The following is a 21803-nucleotide window of genomic DNA, read 5'->3' on the forward strand; positions in this document are numbered from 1 at the left end:
ACATTAAGTTGGTCCAGTTGTTACTTTAAACATATTACAGTCGATTAGGCTTAACATTACGATATGCAGAATTTGAGTTAGGGTGCAGCATTATGTATTAACCAACAAACCTACTGGACGTATACAGTTAACACGAACTAGTCTCCTAACCCTTGAACTGCTCAGGTCGTGTAATATAGTAAGCATTGTGACGGAGGCAGAGCCAAATTTTGCCACAACACAACCTGTCAGGCGAAGTCAGTAAACTTCACGGACAGTGGACAGTATATCATCTACAGCTCAATAAACACATTTCCCTTGAAAGCCGGCTACCTCTCCTGCCAATATTGCAGCAATATTATAGGACTGTGGCAAATAGAACGTTCGTTCACAAGTTCAGACATTGTTTGCAGCAATCGTGATCTAGTGAGACACTTGTCAGTAAAGTGTAACATTGAAACTAAAAACATATTGTGCTATTTTCTTACCTTCGATCAATGTTATTCATACATCACTACATAATAAGTGTGTCGCTTCTACGAGCTTAAAGAATGTTGCCACATAACGGTACGAATGCAAATAACTCAAATATCAAAATGGTAAACAGCAAGTGAAAGCGATACAGTGTAATGTGCAAGAACCCAAGAATAATTCTCTCTCTCTCTCTCTCTCTCTCTCTCTCTCTCTCTCTCTCTCTCTTCTCTCTCTCTCTCTACTTCTGCATTTAGGAGCCTTTGAATAACTAATTTGTGATCATTTATTTCTAGTCTCTCTCTCTCTCTCTCTCTCTCTCTCTCTCTCTCTCTCTCGTTTTGCATTTAGGAGCCTTTGACTTACTGATTTGTGACCATTTATTTCTAACCTCTCTCTCTCTCTCTCTCTCTCTCTCTCTCATATACACACACACAATAATCTCCCACACAGTCTCTCTCTCTCTCTCTCTCTCTCTCTCTCTCTCTCTCTCATCTCTTCTCTCTCTCCTCTCTCCTCCTCTTTTGCATTCGGGCCTTGGAATTACTGATTGTGATCATTTATTTTCTACCTCTCTCTCTCTCTCTCTCTCTCTCCCAAGTTCCTTTCTTCTCTCTCTCTCTCTCTCTCTCTCTCTCTCTCTCTCTCTCTCTCTCTTGGGCTTGAACATTTACCGAAATACGCCAATCACTTCAGTATCCCCCACATTAGATTGAAACTGATTCTCTTTTTACTTAATTTTTTTCCCACATTCACTGCGAAAACACTCCCACGTTCCTTTCTTCAAGGGTATCTACTGACCTACATTAGTTACCCCAGAAGTCCTGTTATTGGTTTTACCACAGCAAAAATAAAGCTGTTCCTATAATATTCAATAACGTTCGCGTTATGCAGAATGTAAAGGTTACAAATTCAGATGAGCGTCTACTTTTTTTTACTTAGTTTCCGTTTCCAGTGAATTTGCAACCTAATCGAACGAATTATTCTTATTCGTAGTAAAATCACTAAATTTACAAACTGGTATTCCTGTTTTTTTCATTGCTTTTTACGGAGTGACATAAGTTTACCTCTAAAAAATTAAAGCACTGCTTCATTAAATTTTTATAAACGGGTGTAATTTGTTCGGTGATTTTGAAATTAATATAAACGAATATAAGGAGCAAAATTCAATCGAAACAAAGTATAGTCAACAGAATAAGGCGAACTTTTTTATTTCATAATTATCAGACGAACTCAACAAATCTGTTAAAGTAGTTAAAACTTCCAGTTTTATTTATAAACTGTCTCCTCAAAATTAATCCATTAAAACAAGTTTTCTCGTGACCTTGGAAGCCTTACAGAAAGTATTAAGAGCTTCAAAGCATAGCTCAAAACAAAAATAATCCCTAGCAACTGGAAAACTTTGAAAATATAAAAGGCGAAACGGAGGAAGTTGGTTTCGGAAAGTTTGTGGACAAGAAAACACATTCGCCACAGCAGTAGCCGTAAGCCTCTGTGTCATTTCCCCTTGGCCTATGGCGCTGAGAACACTTCGTCATCTCTCCTTGAGCGAAAAGCTTCAACTCACCGCTTGAAAGAGAGAGAGAGAGAGAGGACGCGCTCATGAGAGAGCAATTGCAAGTGAGGGAGAGAGAGGGGGCGGGGAAGGGGGGTGACCAGAACAATAAATTAGCTTTACGAGAGGCTTCAGAGTCAGACGTTCAAAGAAAAATGAAGAGATCTGGAATTCCTGAAACGCAGATCCCAGACAAAAGAGAAGTCCTTGCAGTGGAATGGACCGAAAGAACGCTGGTTATTTAACCATTTTTGTGAAGTTACATCCATATTAAGGTGTACAGCATAAGAACCGTGTAAACGTTTTGTTTCGAGGCATAATTTTTACTTGAGTATGCAGAACTTAAAAATGAAAAATTCTGAGGGCATCGAATGATAATACAGCGAGGATTCTGATATTTAGCTAACTCTATTTTTCATACATAACCAGCATGACGAGGCAATAGTCAGCCAGCTTTTCGTGGTATGTTGCATAGCCCTTTTCTACATTCAAATTTGTTTGGACTTTTTTAAAACTGAAATTGAGATAAATATGAAGATATAGAAGGATTTATCGGTTTGTATGTTAGATTTATCCTAAATTTTTCCTTTTTTCATTAATTTACACGATTTTTTCCTGTTTTGTAAACAATTCAGTGCAACCTTTTTCTTTAAGGGTTATATTAATGTTTGATTGGTTGATTACAGACAACCTATTGAGGCTCGTATATCTCTTCTTTTTTATTTTTCAAAAAGAAATGTCTTTGCCGAAATCGTTGTTGAACCAAATGTTTATAATTGAAGTGAACAATCTGTGAAACTGATATCGCATTATACTATTTTTTCTTTTTTAATAAATCCTGTAGCGTATCCCCAAAAAATATGGTAACATTTATTCGAACAATACTATAAATTGTTTGCTAAACTTGAGAAAGTCACGTATATGGTATATTTTTCTTTGGCACATGGATACACAGGGTCCTATTTTACTGTCTTGTTTACACCCACCAAATCCGTTTTCTACACTCCTAACTTAACCAGGCTTAAGCTTAAATATTTGAACACAGGATGCAATAACGAAACCTTTCTAGGTTCTAGGAAAATTAAAAGTATTTTCACTATTACCCTATTTAACATATCTCCAACTATACTTACAGCGTCAAGAAAATGCCATAATAACTTGAAACTAGGACTTCTGGGGTATTTTGTACTGTACTAATTAACAATTCCGCAAACAAAACAAAAAATAAAAACAAAAAAAACTAGACACATGATAGCATGGATGACGTAACAGATTGCGTGTACGTACGCGCATGTGTTCTCTACATTCAGATCTCTACTGGGTTTATCCCGTAAGGAGGTAGTGCCGTCAGCGCACCTCCAGTGGTGCACTGTAGGCATTATTTAATGTTGTTTGCTGCTTCCCTTCTGCGCCTAGCTACAACCCCTTTCATTCCGTTTACTGTACTACCTTCGTCCATATCCTTTCTTCCATCATACTTCCCGCCCTTTCCTACCATTTATTTCATAGCGCAACTGCGATGTTTTCCTCCCATTGTAGTTCAGCCCCATTTTGCTGTCAATTTCCGTTGCAGCATTGAATGGCTACATAGGGTCTGGTGCTTGGCCTTTGCCTAAATTCTGTATTTTATTCATATTCCCTGCTTGAAACGGTTTCTACTTCATCTACTGAGCAAGTCAATTCTATGTGATATCAATGTGGTTTGACAATTTATTTTATCCTTTTATGTGTAAAATATTATTATTGTTATTGTTGTTGTTGCTGTTGTTGATTTATCATTTGTATTGCAGAGAGCAGCTCCCTTCCTTCCGATCAACCTCGTAACGCACCACCAAACCCTCAAGGAAATAAGCGACGATCACAGTGACATTCTGGAATTCGACCCTGCTTCAGTTTTCCTTGATGCCCGTGATCTGTTATCTTTCAAGAGAAAGGTATGTCTTTTTTCCATTTTCTTATTTTATTATATAATCGCATATTTCTGTCAGATACGGGCTACATATGAATGTTCAGTTGCATGTCCCTTTGTTCTCCGTTTTATAAACCCAAGGAATAAATAGGTATTAAAACAAATAAGGACGCCAGAGTATCGGAACAGATGACCACGGAAAGTGGAAATGTTTTGGAAGAATAAAACACCGTGAGATACTGTATATTTGGAGTAAGCAGGGCAAGTAATTTCAGTGTCGGAATGAATAGCCTGGGTTTAAATCCTACGGCAGCAGGGCAAGCTAATGCAGAGGATACAAAGCAAAAAGAGAAATCTAGTGATAAAAACTTGACGAGAGAGAGAGAGAGAGGCAATGAGAGAGAGATTAGGTGGGGACTTAAGCCGGAGGCCACATTACGAGAGAGAGAGAGAGATTTTATTTATTGATATGATAGTGACTCATTATTTCAGGAATGTTTGTATATCTATCAGTTGAAGCAAAGACTTGAGTGAACTGCGAGGAGAACAAGAGCAATTAATTGTTTGTTACTGATTACTACTAACACTTGTATAGTTTCTTAAAAATGTAATTACGGTCTACGTACTCTTATTATATATAATATTTCCACCGTCCATTCCTACATGAATTTCTTCTTCACCCTGAATTCTTTTTAATGTCGTTGCTCTCAACTTTCAACCCATACACATTTTCAAATAATCTATATCTTTGCAGATTATCTTCTATCACTAATTTGGTATCATCAGGAAACATTTAATAATTCTACACTCAAGTCTTAGATGGAAATTTCTCTAACTTCTCTCATTACTTCATTTGTGGAAACGTCAGAAAGCCACTTTCACATCAGACCAGCCACTCTAGTCTTACTTATTCTCACATAAACAGAACATTCCTTTCATCATAATGCTTTGACATTTCTCTTCAAATTAGCACATGCACCGAACAGCCTCAGCCCCCTTCACTTACTATAACTATCAATTCTATCTTAAGTTTCCTCTAGGCTGAGGTATTTACGTATATCTTATTCATTTTACGTACATTTCTACCACAATTGTTTCACACCAAACATTTGCTACTTACACCCCGACACTTTTTTTCACATTTTCAGTCTTATTTCCTGCCTTACCACCGTCTTAATCAGAATCCTGCCTTACAACTACCACAGAATACTAAGAAATGTTATTCCAATAAACTTCCCAGATTCATTGGTATTCAAACTTTGTTTACTGTGGTCCACCGTTACTACTGTGCAAAAGCATCTTATTCTATTCTTCAGTCTCTCTGTCACCCTTAACATATCTTCGGATAATCCTCTCAGACAAGCATTTTCCAGTTTATTCTAACTCGTAACATTTTCATATTATCTGCAATTGTTTTTGCCACCTCCATCTAAAACCTATCGAAAGTACCCACTCTGTCACCAAAGAGGTACATTCTTTTCAGAAATACTTCTTCACTTTTATCTCGTGGTTTTGACTCTTATTTCTCACTGACCATATACGTATGTGTATTACCTTCCAGAGGAACTTTTTTTCCCACACAGCAATTACTCGGACAAATCCCTAAATTTTCATGCTCCCTTTCTTTTTCCACTCGCTTCTTGTCTATTACCTTAACCATACTCTTGTTAACCCATTAATAATCTCTGTTGTCATGTAGTTACACATCAGACTCCTATTTTGCCTTTTCCAAATTCTCATTACATCATCCAATTAACTTCCTCAATATCAGTGCCTACCAGCCCTTCGGCTAGCTACAACCACATCCACGAATTTTTGTGTTCTTTTCACCTCATTGATATTTTAGCCCACTTTCAATCTATGATCTCTATGCCATTCTCACCCTCTTATTAAACTCGCTGCCTTAACAGCATTTTTAACGTAATGATCTCTTCGTCTACAAAAGATACTTTACTTCATTTCAATATTTATTTCAACCAAACTATTATCAGATAAACCTCGTAGCTGTTCCAAGTTTCCCCATTGCATCAATCAATGTGTTCCTTCATCCACTCCACCGACAACAACCTAATAAGGTCTTTTCCTTTCCATTTTCCTCCTTCACTAAGTTGATAAATATTTTTTAGAAACCATGTACCATTCCAACCAATAAACCTCTCTCAAAACACATATTTTCATGAGGCTTTCTCCATTCCCATTCACACCAGGCATCGAGGCCTACCAACAGTGATGGATATTGACCTTCGGTTGTTTTTTATGGCCAAGAGTTGGCAATTGATATACCCTGCTATCCAGATATACATGGCTTGTGTGGCTTACCATCCTCACTTTGGCATGGGTGCCTGTAAACCTGATTGGTCCTTAGAAATTCATCTGGTTGGGATGGGTATCTTTCAAGGATGAACTCTCTTATCTGCTTTTATTAGTGATATGACACTGTTTTTATCTCATTTGTGGTTCCACTGGGTCAGACTTGTTGGGGGATGAACTCTTCATTATGTTTTTTTTACCGTTTTAATGTACCATGGACATATAATTTTATAACAGAAGGCTCGGGTGTCATCTTGGTTGTCACGTTATTTTTAGAGACTTGTTACCCTCTTGACCACGGTATTGAAGTAGCCTTTAGCTACAAGGTGGTAGGTAGCTTTGCCGAGTGCTACAGTGGACGAGGGCATGGCAGATGTACATAAAGTGCTAGCTGCTGAACTGGACTGAGATGGGAGGCTCTGATGAAGCAGTCTCCCCAAGTTCACGGCCTTCACACACACACACATGTTGGTCCATGTTACTGTCCTAGATTAAAAGGATATCCAAGAAAGGAAATCTAGCCTTTGGTGCTTCTCTTTGTGGTAAATCGTAGGCCATAATTGGGCTTGTAGGCCTCTGTGAGTCACAGAAAAGCTTCATATTCAAGATATTTCCACGTAAGTGTCTTCAATATATCACCTTTATATGTCGGAGGCGTCTTCCCCCCTGAGAACTTAATCCTTAATCCAGTCAAAGAAATTTCCGCAAAAGGAATTAAAGCGGCTGCCATTGATTTCTTAGCTCATCGTGTCTGATGGGTATCGGAATCAGACTTCCTTCATGTAAATGCAAAGGAGGATCTTCAGGGTCTCTCTTGAGATACTGATAGAAGAGATAGGGCTGTCATATTACACCTTCCTGAGGATATAAAGAGCTCCCATCATTGTGCCCTTCAGTGAGGAAGGACTCCACGTCCAATGTATGATTCCTTTGAGGTATTGCATAGCATTAGTTTTAAGACCTCCACAGAGGAGGGAAAGTTGTAGCAAAATAGAGTGAAAAGTGTATATATATATCATATATATATATATATATATATATCTATATATAGATAGAGATATACTGTATTATATAAATATACTATATATATATTATATATATATATATATATATATATATATATAGATATATATATATATATTATATATATATATATACTATAATATTTATATATTATTATTTTTATATAATTATATTATATATATAATATTATAATATATAATAATATTATATAACCTGGATCATGGAAATTTGGAAAGTGGTGAATATATAAATAAAGGCTTAATTAAAGACAAGAAGTCAAAAGGCTTTGTGGCGGTTACTCCATTGTTTCACTAACCTTCGTGGCTTTTGCCATATATGTATAATATATATATATATATATATAGTATATATATATCTATATATATATATATATGTGTGTGTGTGTGTGTGTGTGTGTGTGTGTGTGTGTTTGTGTGTGTATCTATGTATATGTATATATATATATATATATATATATATATATATATATATATATATAATATAATAGTTTTCCAGATAAGTTAGCAGTAATGTTATCTGTGAACCCGTGCAGATATTGTTCTGCTTTAAATTCGACATCGTTCGTGAGTTTTCCACAAAGAATCAATACCAGTAATTCTTTAAAAAAATGAAATTCTTAGTTTTCTTTACCGTTCCAAACAATCGCTATTATTTATTTGTTTGTTTACATTCACATTCGTGACAACCAAGAATAACCGTTAATCTCTCCTCGCCCGCTTCCTCTTTTAGGGTATAAGCGGATATTAGGGTAAAACAAAGTGTCTCATTTAGGGTTGACTTAGTGCAGGTCTACCTGCGGACGATTTTTGGCGCAAAGGAACGATTTTTTTTACGCAGTCCATACATACATACATACATACATACATACATACATACATACACATCCATAGTGGTGGAGGATTTGAATTCTCGCTACAATACATATGGCGTATCGCCACATTATTGCGTGACTTTGTGCTTTGAGAGCAATGACAAGTACATTTTTTTATTCAGTAAACAGGACTACTATTCTTGACCATAGCCAGTCATTGGTGAACTTAAACTTGAAACTGAATCGTCTTGGTATCCCTTTAATATCGCCTTTGCTATTTATTTTATTTAAATTAGTAGGTAATAACAGGCTTTTTGTTCACAAAAAACAAATCAATGTAGTATGCATATGAAAATACTAAATTAATATAGTTCTAGTTTTCTCATTTTATGTTGTAATAGTTCGTCTTTGTTACCTTGTTCAATATGGTGAGAATATAGGAGCTAAAAACACATTGAATGTGTATCATTTTTGATACACATTGATAACACTTCATTCTGAAGTGTTATCGAACCGATGCTAAAGTCTTAAGATTTGAAGAATGCAGCACCTTCATCAGGAAAAAATGGATGTGAATTGTGAAGATTACTCTTGTAGTTTTCACTTTACATATATTGTCCTTGCAGATCTTCCCAGGAACCATTCATTTGCGTTTCCATTGTTGTTTTTGAACGGTATGTAACAAAATTCATTCTGTAACTTTTGTCTAAAAATATTGAATTGCTGTAGCCTTATTGTCGTTCTTAGAGCTTTTATATGATGACAGAGATTACTTGATTTATAGATTTAGACTGCCAAGCCAAGCACTAGGGCACTTGTCATTCAACAGTTTAAATTCTAAGTTTTCATTGCCATCGTTTGTATAGCAGAGAGCTTTTATCGTTGTTAATAAAGCTGCCTGCCAGGTATTTTTAGGAAATATGACGAAATGGTCCATTTTGCTTATTTTTTGGTCAAAAATGCACAAAATTCAGCAAAAAAAAAAAAGGCCAAATTAAATTTTTCTGCTGCTTTCAAGCTGGAATTAGCTAAATGGTCAAAATTAAGAGTTGTTGACAAATTTCGGCAAGAAAGTTCCAAAATATTCCGGAATGGCCAAAACTGGCCAAAATTCAGTAAAAACTTTCAAACCTTGGCAAAACTGCCAAAATTAGCTTTTCGTTCTGTTTTCAACCTGAAATTGGCAAAATCAAAATCTTTGAATTTTGAGAAATTTCGGGCTGAAATGGCCATAACGTATGGGAAATGGTCAAAAATGCCCAAAATTCGGTAAACTGTTAGAATTCATTTCGAAATTTGAGAATTTTTTCCAGTTTTTGTTTTCTTAATGTCCCTGTATTTGATCCCCCTGCCCCTCCCACCCCTCCCCTGCCTTACTACTTCCTCTCAAACCAAGTATTCTTTCGGGAATCGCCGGAGTAAACCATTGAGTCAAAGTGATTTTCCCAAGGTCAGGATTCTTACTCTGTATCCATCCCTGAGACTTACTTTTTATTCGTATCAAATGTCATTTTTTATTTTCATAGGTTTCATACCTATCAATTTATATAGCTGGGAGCTTTTACATTGTTACAGAAGCTTCATGCAGTATTTTTTTGTAATATGATTGGATATTATCTATTTTGCCCATATTCGGTCAGAAATTGCCAAAAATCTGAACACCGGCCAACATTAGCTTGTTTCATTCAAGCTGAAATTTTACAAAATGGTCAACATCTAAATATTTTGACAAAATTCGGTAAAAAGTTTCCAAAATATAGAAGAAAGAGCTAGAATTGGTAAAAAAAAAAAAAATGCCCAAAATTTACCAGAAATGGCAAAAAGAACTTATTGTGATGGTTTTTAGCCAAAATGGTCGGAATTTCAGGATTTGATCAATTTCGGCCTGAAATTGATAAATCGTATCGGGAATGGGCCAAAGTTCGGGAAAAACAGATAACATTCGTTTCGAAAATAGAGAACGGTTTTTTTTTTTACATTTTTTTTTTTACTTTTTTAATTACCTTTTATTTTCCCCTTCTTCCCCATCCTCCTCCCCTCCCCCTCATTCCTCTCGCTAAGTAGTTTCTTCGGAATTGCCGGGGTAAAAAAATTTAAGTCAAACTGATTTCCACTAGATTTGGAAAAATACACTGGTTGTAGACTATCTTAATCGTATTAGGCTCCATGTCTCATTTTTGAGTTTCAAGGGCATTATTTCTATCATTTATATAGCTTGGAGTTTTTATCATTGTTACAGAAGCTCCCTGCCAAGTATTTTTGTAATTTGACTGGAAATTAGCCATTTTGCCCATTATAAATAAAAAAAAAAAAAAAAAAAAAGTCCCCAAAAGTCTGCAAAAACTGGCAAAATGATCTTGTACGCCTTCAAGCTGAAATTGGCCAAAAATTCTGCGAAAATGTAAAAATTTGGCAAAAACTTCTCTTTGCTCTCAAACTGAAATGGCAAAGTGGTTAAAATTCGTCAGTTTTTTTTTTTTTTTTCGATCTGAAATAACCAAAACGTAGCAGTAAATGGCCAAAAAATACCAAATTCGGTAAAAACTGTTAAAATATATTCCGGAAATAGAGAACATTTTTGTGGGCGTTTTCACCTTATTTTTTCAATTACCCTGTATTTTCTTCCCCTTCCTTACTTCTTCCGCCCTCCTCCCTTTCTTACTCCCTCCCCCCTCTTACCAAGTATTATCTTCGGAATCACTGTAGTAAAGCATTATAAGACCTACTGATTTCCACTAGATTTGGAAAGCGACATTGGCTGCAGGGTTGGCTCCATGATCGTTATAGTGTCTCCTTGTGTCATTTTTTAAGATTTTTTAGGAGATTGAGTTTGGAGTGGTTGGAATGCAAGAGTTCTGTTTCATTAATATTTATAAACAACTTTTCTTAGACAACAGACAAGAAAAAGAAAACTAAGCTTTTTGCATTTTTAACAACAGCTTTCTTGCACCAGATTATTTTAAATTTCCTTTGAATGATGACGATTTCGAAATAACTAGAAAGGGTGAACTTAACGACTTTTTTTTTTCTTCTTCGTCTTCGGAAACAATCTTTAAACAAATAAGAAAATCTAGCGGACGAGTTGCAATGTCGGTGAAACTGCATTAAAAACTTCGAGACCAACAACAACTTACTTCACCGATGCAGAAGAATTTGCGAGTCGTGACCAGTATCCCGATGCGAGTTATACGAAGATGTGCATAGTCTACCGTCTTTTGAATTTACTTACATCACCTAGCATCAATTTCCTTTTGAGACTGGGTTCTTGAAGAGAGCGTAAAATAGTAATAAAGTAAATCATATATATATATATATATATATATATATATATATATATATATATATATATATATCTAGACATAGACATAGACATAGATATAATATATAATTTTTTTGTTGACAAGAGTTTACTGCAGTAGTCTAATGTTCTCCCCTCAAAGAAAATACTACTTTTAACTTGTCCCATTTTCTTGCAAACTATTTCGAAGTTTTCTTACAAATTCTCGAAACTTGAGATACCTGGTCCATATCGTGTGTATTTCATCGTCCATGGATAAGATGTAACATCTTTCTTATTTGCGATATTTTGGACTGTCTTAAAGCAAGAACTGTGCCAGCACAAGGAGGATTTAATCTAAAATAAACGCTTTTTACGAACTTTACATAATCACCCATTTCTAATCATTTTAATCATATAATAGTCTCATTGACAGATGTTGCAAATGTAGTGTCGTATTTTTTTATTAGTTCATGTAGAGGAATTTGAAATTCTCAAGTTTTACTTAGTCATTCTTCCCCTCCACTTTTTTGGGGGTCTTGATTTTACCATCATGGCAGTTTTATTTTTTGCACTTCGTTGCTTTTAGGACCTTTACTTTCTATATATATTTGGATTTATGCACTGTAACCTCACTACCATACACTTGATGGTATCAAGTGCCTCTTTCAGGTCACAAGTACTAAATCAGTCGATCACCTGTGTAGAGGATTTTCTCCTTTGGTTTACTGTACTCATTAATGTCAATATTATTGTCGTTTGTCTAGGCAAGGACACACTGGGCAGCTACCAACAGACCCCACTATTCTAGGGGACCTTGCCATCATATATATTCTAATGGTTGAGAGTCTGTTTGTTCTTGGCTTACAGTACATTTTTTCGTATATTAAATATTGATTTTATATCAATTTGCATTGAAAGTACCAATAGACTATAGGTTTGATTTATCGATCTTTACTTTTTCTTCTCGTAAGTGGGCGAGTACACTTTGCCCCTGGCATGCAATGCTGTTATGACAGCCCTGTGTATGTTTATGTACGAGAGAGATCCAATACCGAATTTGTACTTTTATTTGCTGCTCAGTATCATAATTACTATAATTACAGTACGTATTATTTACTATAGCATTCTTAATATTCTTGAAATTTACATTTGCAGTTGTACAGTTCAGTTCTTACTCTTGAAAACTACGTTACGGGAGGGAAATTATGATTATAGTACCATATGGTATCCATAGTCACAGCCTTATCCTGAATTAAACTAATTGACTGGATTTACTTTTGTGATTTTTTTAAGGGATTTGATCGTATACCAAACTGGATTTCTTTTGAGGGAATTAGAAGTCCATACCAAATGATTTTAATCCACGAAGCCCATCACTTAGGATAACTTGTCTCGGCCTCAAATACAAATAACCTAAGTACCCTTATTTCACATGAATACCGAACAGGATACAATCCCTAATAAAAAAAATAAAAAAAAAACTTTGAATACTTAAAAACTAAAAAAAAAAAAAAAAAAAAAAAAAAAAAAAAATAGTACACACCTTGGCCAATCAAATCAAAGTTGGTCATCTTCCCTTAATACAATGAGGCTATTTGTCATTATCGAGAGCTGTTGGCTCAGATGATAATGAGGAAGGGGAGGTTTGTTGGCATAGCCAGAAATTCATCAAAAATTTTCTTTCTGGTTATACTGAAAAATGTGCTTTGGATGTTTTAGGTAGCTCTGTTGTGTTGCTAGGAGACATTTTCTATGTGCATCATTATTTAAAGGACCTGCAAATAGGTTTTGCTTGCACGATGTCTTTCTTTCAGAAGAATGAAGACTAATTTCCTTAAAAACTAAGGATGAATGTGTTGGGAATCTTTAGGTGGATTCTGTAATTTTTGAATTAGGTACACTGAAGTATATATAATACATAATACTACTACACAAGATTGAATTAATGGCCCTTCAACACTGTACATACTTTGTAACTACAATATGTAAGGTTAACATATTGTATATGTATTTTCATTGTTAGAACTCGTTATCTATTCATGCATGAGCACTGCATATTCTTAACAGTACCAGCACATCGGTTATGACTTAAACTTTATTCAGGTTCTTTTAAAACTACTGAACAAGGATAATTTCAACAAAATTTTTGTTTACTGGACTGTGGTGCTACGGTACACTGTAGTGTACACACACATTTTATTATGCTGTACATAAAGTACGTTGTAATTTAAGAAGTAACCTTACTCTACAGCACTGGTTGTTTGTGTATCAGCACCACAAGTATGCTCATCCATAGATTGCTCAACAGGATAATAGTTTAAATAATTTAGCTTTCACTACCCAAGTTCTGTTAAATTAACTCAAAATATGCTCATACTTGATTCTTTGTTTGAATTTCACTTCACACTATGCTAAGACTAGGAAGTACTTGATATAACTTTACCATATGAACTAATAATAAGGATAGAGTTAATTCAACATTTTGTGTAACAGAGCTTCTAAGTATGTATACCGGTCTTGGCTCTATGGGTTTTGCTGACCCAGTGAACATTTCCAAATTTAAGCTACATAAATTACTTGGTTAGGTTGTTTAGAGTAGACTAGCATGAGGAAGCAAGTTTAAAATTAATTATTTTTCTACTATATTAAGCATCTGCAAGACTATAATTGAATAGGTAAGGTATCATTTTGTTTATCCTCACTGCAAAAATTATGTGGAACTTTAATTTTTCCCACAATTCCTCAATGATTTGTATTACTCTACTTGTAAAGATGAATGTACAATAATAATAATAATACAGATGTGCATTTAAAGAAAACAAAATTTCCATCTTTATTTATCAAATAAAGATCTACATTATCATTCTTATAGCATAATCTCACTGTCAGTCGTGGGTATTATCAATTCATCACTTAAACTTATCAACATTATTATGGCAACTAAAAATAAAATTACTTTAAAAAATCATGGAATTCTTTCTCACTTCTCACTCAAAATTTCCAATACATACAGCCTATTAACAATCAATTACATAAATATAAAAAATACAATCTTTCTAATCAATCAGAGTACATGGCATTGGTTACCTGCAAATGAGGCTAGAAGTTTAAATTCCACATATACTATACAAAAATATTTTAATTCATATATTAACCTATTATAATGAATTGTTCAAGTACTGCACAACCCTAATCCCAATTAAAATTCTGTAACATTAAAAATATGGTTAAAAGATCATAGGTATATGTATATACTAATTATGTATATTCATAATTAACTAAAGATGGGTCATTATTTTATTTTGACTGCTTTATTAAAAGTTAGTAATTTTATTTTGACTGCTTTATTACAAGTTCAAGTTCAGAGTCATGGCTTACAAAAACACACAAAATTCTCTCCTGAAACACAATGACTTTTTGCTCTCTACTCACATCACTGTCACTTCTTAACAGTTACTTTGGTCCCACAATTCTGTGATCTCTGACTTACAAAGTAAATTTTGGATGATTTAGGTAAATCTTTACAATTACTTTCATTCCACATGAGTCAAAACTGAGGAATTCTCTCTTGTGGCCAATGCTGTAAATGCAAAGTTGGACAATTTACTGCTTTTTGAGTATGGTGGTACCCTCAACCTCCTTCAAAAAGTAAATCAAAACCCATCAAGATAGCTTTGACAAAATGAAAACATCACACTTTAAATTATTCAATTTACAACATTGCTCGATCAGCATTCAGTAACAATTACTGTTCTGTTCTTGAAATGCAAGAATAGTCTTCTATTTCAATACTTCGAATACATTGTTCATAAACAAAATATCTTATTGTACTAAGTTTAATTTTGTTTAAATCATTACTATGAACATCATAGTTCAATCACAAAATGTGTAACTACTGTCACATGGTTATCACCAACATGAAATCCATTTAACATTCACTCTACTTGATGGCTCAATCATAAACTGCAATGAACATGATTCTTTACAACCACCAACATTGTGACTGTAATGGCACACATGAAGGAAATTATATTAAGGATCCTTATTTTCCACTTTTGGAAATGCTCTAATACTGAGCAGTACAATGGTCATGTAAAATAACACTAGGAAATAAGTGATATACAATCTTTGGAAAGAAATCCATTGAAGTCCAATATAACACACACCTCAAGAGGTCAATTCTTAAAATAAATATCCAAAAAAAATGGTGCATTCTAAAAAATGTGAAAATTGAAAAGGAATAAATCAACTGAACAAGTGTCTAGCAATGTAATAAGGGTTCTACACAGTAGAAACTTATCAAAATATCCAGACTCAACACATGTAATAGAGAATTATAAAAAAAATTGAAAAAGACTTGGTTACAAAAAACAGAAATTGTTTCCTGAGGTATACATCCTTCCATTTTCAACCAAATACTGCTATATAATGGCTACTATTTTAGTAATTCAGCAACATTAAATGAAAGGTACTAAACTAACCACTTTAATGTCCTAAATACGTATTCCACATTCACTAATACTGTATAACCAAGAGTCAGTCTTTGACAGAAGAATTAAAGAGCACTTGAATTTCTGGTTTTTTCCAAAACATTTATTTATAAATTGATTAATCAATAATTGTTGCACTGTTTCCTTATTTCTATGCAAATCTCATGAATCTCAATCATCATGTTTTTTACTCCTTAGCTCTAACAGTTTTTTTTTACCACTCATTACAGTTGCACAACTCAAAGATCCTGTCTCTGCGTGATTTTTCCTCTACATAAACATAATAAATTTGTTTTAATACTGTTGTTGAATATTTTAATAATGTTGTTGAATATTAAGTACTGTATTCTTTTCACAGAAACTTACGTTTCAGATGCAGAATGTAAATAATACACCAATTAATATTTAACATTTACGATTTTTAATTTTAAAAGTGGCTGCAGATTTTTCTACACATTTTATCATATTTTTCCCTTTGTGTTTTTCTAATTTTTTTGCAGCTATGGACCAATGTTTCTATTAATCAAAATGGGCTCAACGTAGTAAGAGCCACTGCCAGGAGCTATTTTTATTTCCAGAAATAGTTACCAGGATTGTTTCCAATCCCATGGAATTTTCTTCTAATGGAATGTGTTGGGGTGCTGCTGTGAGGTTACTTTTTCTCCAGTGATAAGTATTTTCCTTAGTTCACTATTCTGCTGCAGTCCCCCCTCATCAGGCAATTGTGGGAGTGAAGATTTTGAACAAGTAATACTTCTCTTGTGTCTTGCTACTTTGCAATTCTCAGTTACAGCTGTATATTGGCTACAGCTGCTCCTTTGGTGCCCATTCTTCATTTGAAAGAGAATTATTTCATTAGGGACAGATTTTTTTTTATCCCTTGTACGGCAGAAGAGTAACTGTTTCTCTTGCAGCCTTTGCCAGGTTGCTACTAGATGTAAGTTTTGTCTCCAGTTGGTGCTTTCTTTTCACCACTAAGGTTTCCCAAATTCATCCACAACCTTCATTACTTATAACATCAGTTCATTTGTCTGTTCTTATTGTGTAGGTGCCCAATGCTCTCCTGCTTTCCATCTCCTGCCACTAGTTATTTTCATGCTGATCCTCCATCTTCCATTAGCATTGCCTCCTGCCGTACTTTCATTAGTTCTATAGTAGCTGCAGCTTTTCTCTGGTGGCATATCTGCCAACTGCCATTACATTCCTATCTCCAACACCCCTTTTAACAGGTCCCTCATGTCTCACTCCAATTCAAAAAGCTTGCATCTTGGACCTTTTCATAAAAATGGCATTCTGGTTCACTTTATCTGCTCGTGATCAGCAGTGCTACTTCCAGATACCTGTCCTTGGCCTCCAGGAAGACAGATTCCAATCAACTATTTGCCCGTTCTTGTTCCTATGGTCACCTACCACCATTTCTGTTTCAGGTTCAAGCCCCAGCAACACATGGAGATATCATATGAACTGTCTCCTTTAGTGACGATAGGCATAAATAATTGGCAGAGGACAAGAACTGTACTGTGGAAGGGATGGGACATTCATTTCCATGCCAGCTACCTTCTTTAAGGGGGCCGGCCGGAACCCCTTTATATGGTGGTATAGGGCAAAAAAATGCAAAGTCATGAAAAATTACTTTCGTAGTTACAGGGAAATTAGTTAACATAACTCAATAAGCCTAAAACACTGATCCGTACAAGAAAATGCAATTATTTCTTCTATTATCGTAAATTTTTATATTTATTGTCAAGCAATGGGAGAAATGGCATCTGTAACACATTCCCGAGACGAGAAGGAGGACTTCAGGCTCAGCTACCAAGTCAGTCATGAATTAGTGCGATCACAGACATCAAGTAGTTTACACGTTCCATTTCACCTCTTGACATTCGCTGCCTTTACGTATGTTTATGTATGTTCGGCAAGAATTTCATCATGCCAATGAGGAAAAGACAAGGAAAACCTCTCGCTAACATACAGACGAAAGTAAAAATCGCTCTAGTATTATTACAGAATATCATAATATACTCGTAGTTAGTGAAGAGAGAGGGTAGGTTGCGTAGTAAGGGTGCTTAGTAACGCCCCCTTCTTGCTGACAGTACACGTCACACTGTCCCCAACAAGGCTACGATCTTTGAGCAAAGAGATCTTCATTTATGATAAATAACAAAGGTTTTTTGGTTTTTTAATACCCAAAATGGAATATGAAATGTTCATAATAATCATGATTTATTAAATTGTCTTTGTAAAAAAAAAAAAAAAAAAAAAAAAAAAAAAAAAAAAGAAAAAGGAAGTACACCTTCGAGTTTCACCTCTAACATTTTCTTGCATTTACGTTTGTTTATCTTTGTTTCGGGCAAGAATTTCTTCATGCCAAAGAGGAAAATATAAGGAAAACATCTCGCTAACATACAGAAGAAGAAAATTTGCTGTAATAAGCCGAGTTAGTGAAGGGGAGAGAGAGAATTGCGTAGGAAGGAGTGCCCCATCTTGCCTCAAGCAGTGCCCCAGGCTGCGATATATGAGCAAAGGGATCATCATTTATGATTAAATTATGATAAATAAAATAGTTTGTTTATTAATACACAAAAAAATATACTTCATAATAATCATTATTTATTAACACTGTCTTTATAGAAATACGAATGAAAACTTTGAACGCCCGTATCTCAAAACTATACTTATTGACCTTCAAAATCTATCTTCTCACTTAGTTTTAACCCCTTCTTTACCGGGTGGGTGAGCAGAATGTAAACATTGCGTTTGCTGCCGAACTGAATCTCTCGGTAGTGACTCCAGTTTGGAGGGGTTGCCAATCGTAAAAATATTTGCCAAAAATACACTAATCAAGACAGGCTAATGAAATTATCAGGTATTATTACCACTATAATAACGCGTATTCTCTGTTAGTTTTATCATCCTACCGGGAAAATAAATGATTTTATGAAAAAAAATATGAAACTCAGTGTCCCTTGTACAAGGGACACTGGTGGTCGGTGAGAAAACTACAGTCTTGAATAGAAATTCGATCTTACAGAATGTTGGTATATCGCACCTGGAACATGCACATAAAGTATTATCAAAATAGAACAGTAAAGAAGCACATAATAATAATAATAATAATAATAATAATAATAATAATAATAATCAATAATAATAATAATAATAAGCAAAAACTAAAGCGAAAGCCCCGCCAATATGGAAATCGCAAATTTTATAGTATATCTTTCAAAAATTGGTCGATGTCATTTTCTAAGTTTTCTAAGATTAGTTTCATCACAGAAAACAACTTTAGGGGCATCAGGGGTATCTAAACTAATTTTTCAAGTTTCTTGTCCTCAGAAAAAATCGCTTTTTCGCTTTTTCTCTGGTTTGGTTTTTTATATATAAAGTTACTATAAGGCTTTATTTTTACCTTCATTTATCTGGTGTTCATATCTTTTATTTGTAAAATGTAATAAGTGAATAAATAAATAAATACAGTAAATGAATGATAAAACAAATGGTTTTTAGTTTTACTTGGGTAGAAGTTATTACATGTTTACGCTTGTCTGGTTTTGTGATTTTTTGTTGAGACGCAGTTCATCTGTCACCTACACACTACTATAAGCAGTAATAATATTTTTTTGGGTTCATCATACGTCTGGCATCGTGTCATACTGTTTATTTTGCTCCAAACTCTTCAAACCAAAGTTACAGAATGATTGGAAGTCCCTATCTGAAAAGAGGAGTTTTGGTGGTACTATGCGTACCACCTTTATGCACCCGGTGCGGTGTAGTAGACTTGAATGGTGGTACCCACCTACCTCCAAACAAACTTTCCGTAATGAAGAGGTTAAAGCTATAACATTGGAATTTGGTATATAACTCAGAAAGACATTATAGAACAATCAAATAGAGCCCTTTTTTCCAATTTTTGTTTCGTCTTTTTTTTATAAATTTTTTTCTCCTGATTTATAGGGTTTATTTTTTGACCATATTGAAAAATTCATATCTAGCAAAAAAATGACTTTTAGAAAAAAAAAACTCCATTCGATTGGAGGTCTACATCAGGTCTATATATGGTAGTAATCCCAGGTCTTCATATTAAATATCAAGGGAGGAGATAGAATTTGAAAAATGGTTATTTTCGGGATAAATCGCCCTGGCGTCACAAAACCGAAGGTCAGAGGCGAAAATCATATGCGGTTTGGAGATGTCCCAAGTCACCTTATTAAGTGGTATGAATATCAAAGTCCTGTCCTTAAAAAATGGCATTAGCCGGCCGGCCCCCTTAATTAACATCTTTCAGTACCTGCTCACTTGTCATTAGCAACAGATGCTGCATAAGAGTGGTCTTCTGCTCCAGTGCATCAGTCTTATTTGGTCCTTCAATATCTTCTATCATTCAGGGAATAACACTGATTATAAATACCTTTCGGAAGTCCTGCCCTTGTTTCTCAAGAATGTTTAAAGAGGCAGTGATTGACCATTTGCTTAATCAGTCATCTAAATGTGTCTACTACCAGCACATAGCGACTCCTGCCCTGACCCCTCTGTACTCTGTGCGAGGGAAACGGAGGTAGTGAGGCTGACCACACCTAACTTATAAGGCAGTCACTAGAAGACCAAATGGACTGCCAATGGCTCAAAGAAGCCAAAGTACTAACAAACTCGCTGCAGGCCCTGACCTTGTGAACCCTTATTTCAACTGAAGCAGCTGAAATATGGGGAGACCTGAAGAACATGAGACAACTCACAGTAAACTCAAGCACTCAACTATCAATGTAGAAAAGGAAAAAGAAAATAAAGAGAACCCTAATGGTTGGAGGAACCAAGACAATGTCTCAACTGGAAGCCATATGAAGTTAAGCTGGAGGGAACAGTCTGAAGCAGCATAAGATCATCCTCAAAAGGGAGTCAAAGTGCGGTAAATGCCTGCTAAGGTTTGGTCGAAGGGCAAGGATGATGAAGGGGTTTGTGTATGGCCTGAGAAGAAACATAAACCTAAATACAAAGGAAACTCAGTGCAACTGGCAAAGAGGAAGGCACAGAGATCACTACACCACATATGCACAGGGAATGCAAGCAGGGATTTGACTAGACAGGAGAACCTACATCAAGAAAATCAAGGCAGTAACCAAGTGAGGGTCTCTGGAACTCTTAGTTTTTTTTTTTTACAATGATAGACCCCTATTCTTTCAATCTACAACCAAAGAGGAATGCTTTCAGATATATCAGGCCACAATGATGTCAAACAGGGCAAAAAAAACCATATTAAGAAGACAAGTGCTACCATGAAGAGGTCTCTATGCCAGTACTAATTAGGAGCCCAAGACCTCCCCCCCACAGATAATTCAACTGCATGAAAGGATGGCTATACAGAAAATTAACAGTTTTATCATGATGATGCAACCAGAAAATCTATGTTCATCATGATGAGGCAAAACATCATTTTTTTAAGAATGAACAGAAGAGGAAGGCAAGCCAGGAGAGAGAGGAAAGCAGTTTTTCTGGGCTACAAGAGACAAAGCCAATTTACCTGCAGAAATATAGCAGAAGAAACTGGCAGAGGAAAGCACAGAGATCATTACACACACACACACACACAGTCCTCTTTATGAGGATCATTAAATAGGGAATGCAAACAGATTTGACTAAACAGAGCCTGCGTCAAGAAAAGACAAGGCATTGACCGAGTAAGGATCTCGGTAACACAAGGTATTTTTTTGGACTGATAGACCCCTATTCTTTCAAAACTTCAAGAGAGACAGCAACCAGGAGAGGGCTGAAGGGGGAGGGGGGCAATCCCTATGTACAACCAAAAAAGAATGCTTTCCGGGAGATGTCAAGCCACAATGATGTCAAACAGGAGGCAGAATGAAGGACAGCTGCAGGAAGCAGAAGGCAATGCAGACAAGGCAGAAACCATAATTTTCTTGGACAGGGAATCCAAGAAGCTAAAAGCATATAAGATCAAA

At 35.3% G+C, this 21803-nt stretch overlaps 1 long non-coding RNA gene across 1 annotated transcript in view; it reads left to right on the plus strand.

The window, feature by feature from the left end:
- LOC135223753 (uncharacterized) overlaps positions 1-21803 on the plus strand; it is a 108263-nt gene that overhangs the window by 83574 nt on the left and 2886 nt on the right. The window contains exon 2 of the long non-coding RNA XR_010316579.1: positions 3796-3939. This is a non-coding gene — a long non-coding RNA (uncharacterized LOC135223753). The remainder of the gene's footprint in view (positions 1-3795; positions 3940-21803) is intronic.

Source organism: Macrobrachium nipponense, chromosome 10, assembly GCF_015104395.2.
Source record: "Macrobrachium nipponense isolate FS-2020 chromosome 10, ASM1510439v2, whole genome shotgun sequence".
NCBI classification, from domain to species: domain Eukaryota; kingdom Metazoa; phylum Arthropoda; class Malacostraca; order Decapoda; family Palaemonidae; genus Macrobrachium; species Macrobrachium nipponense.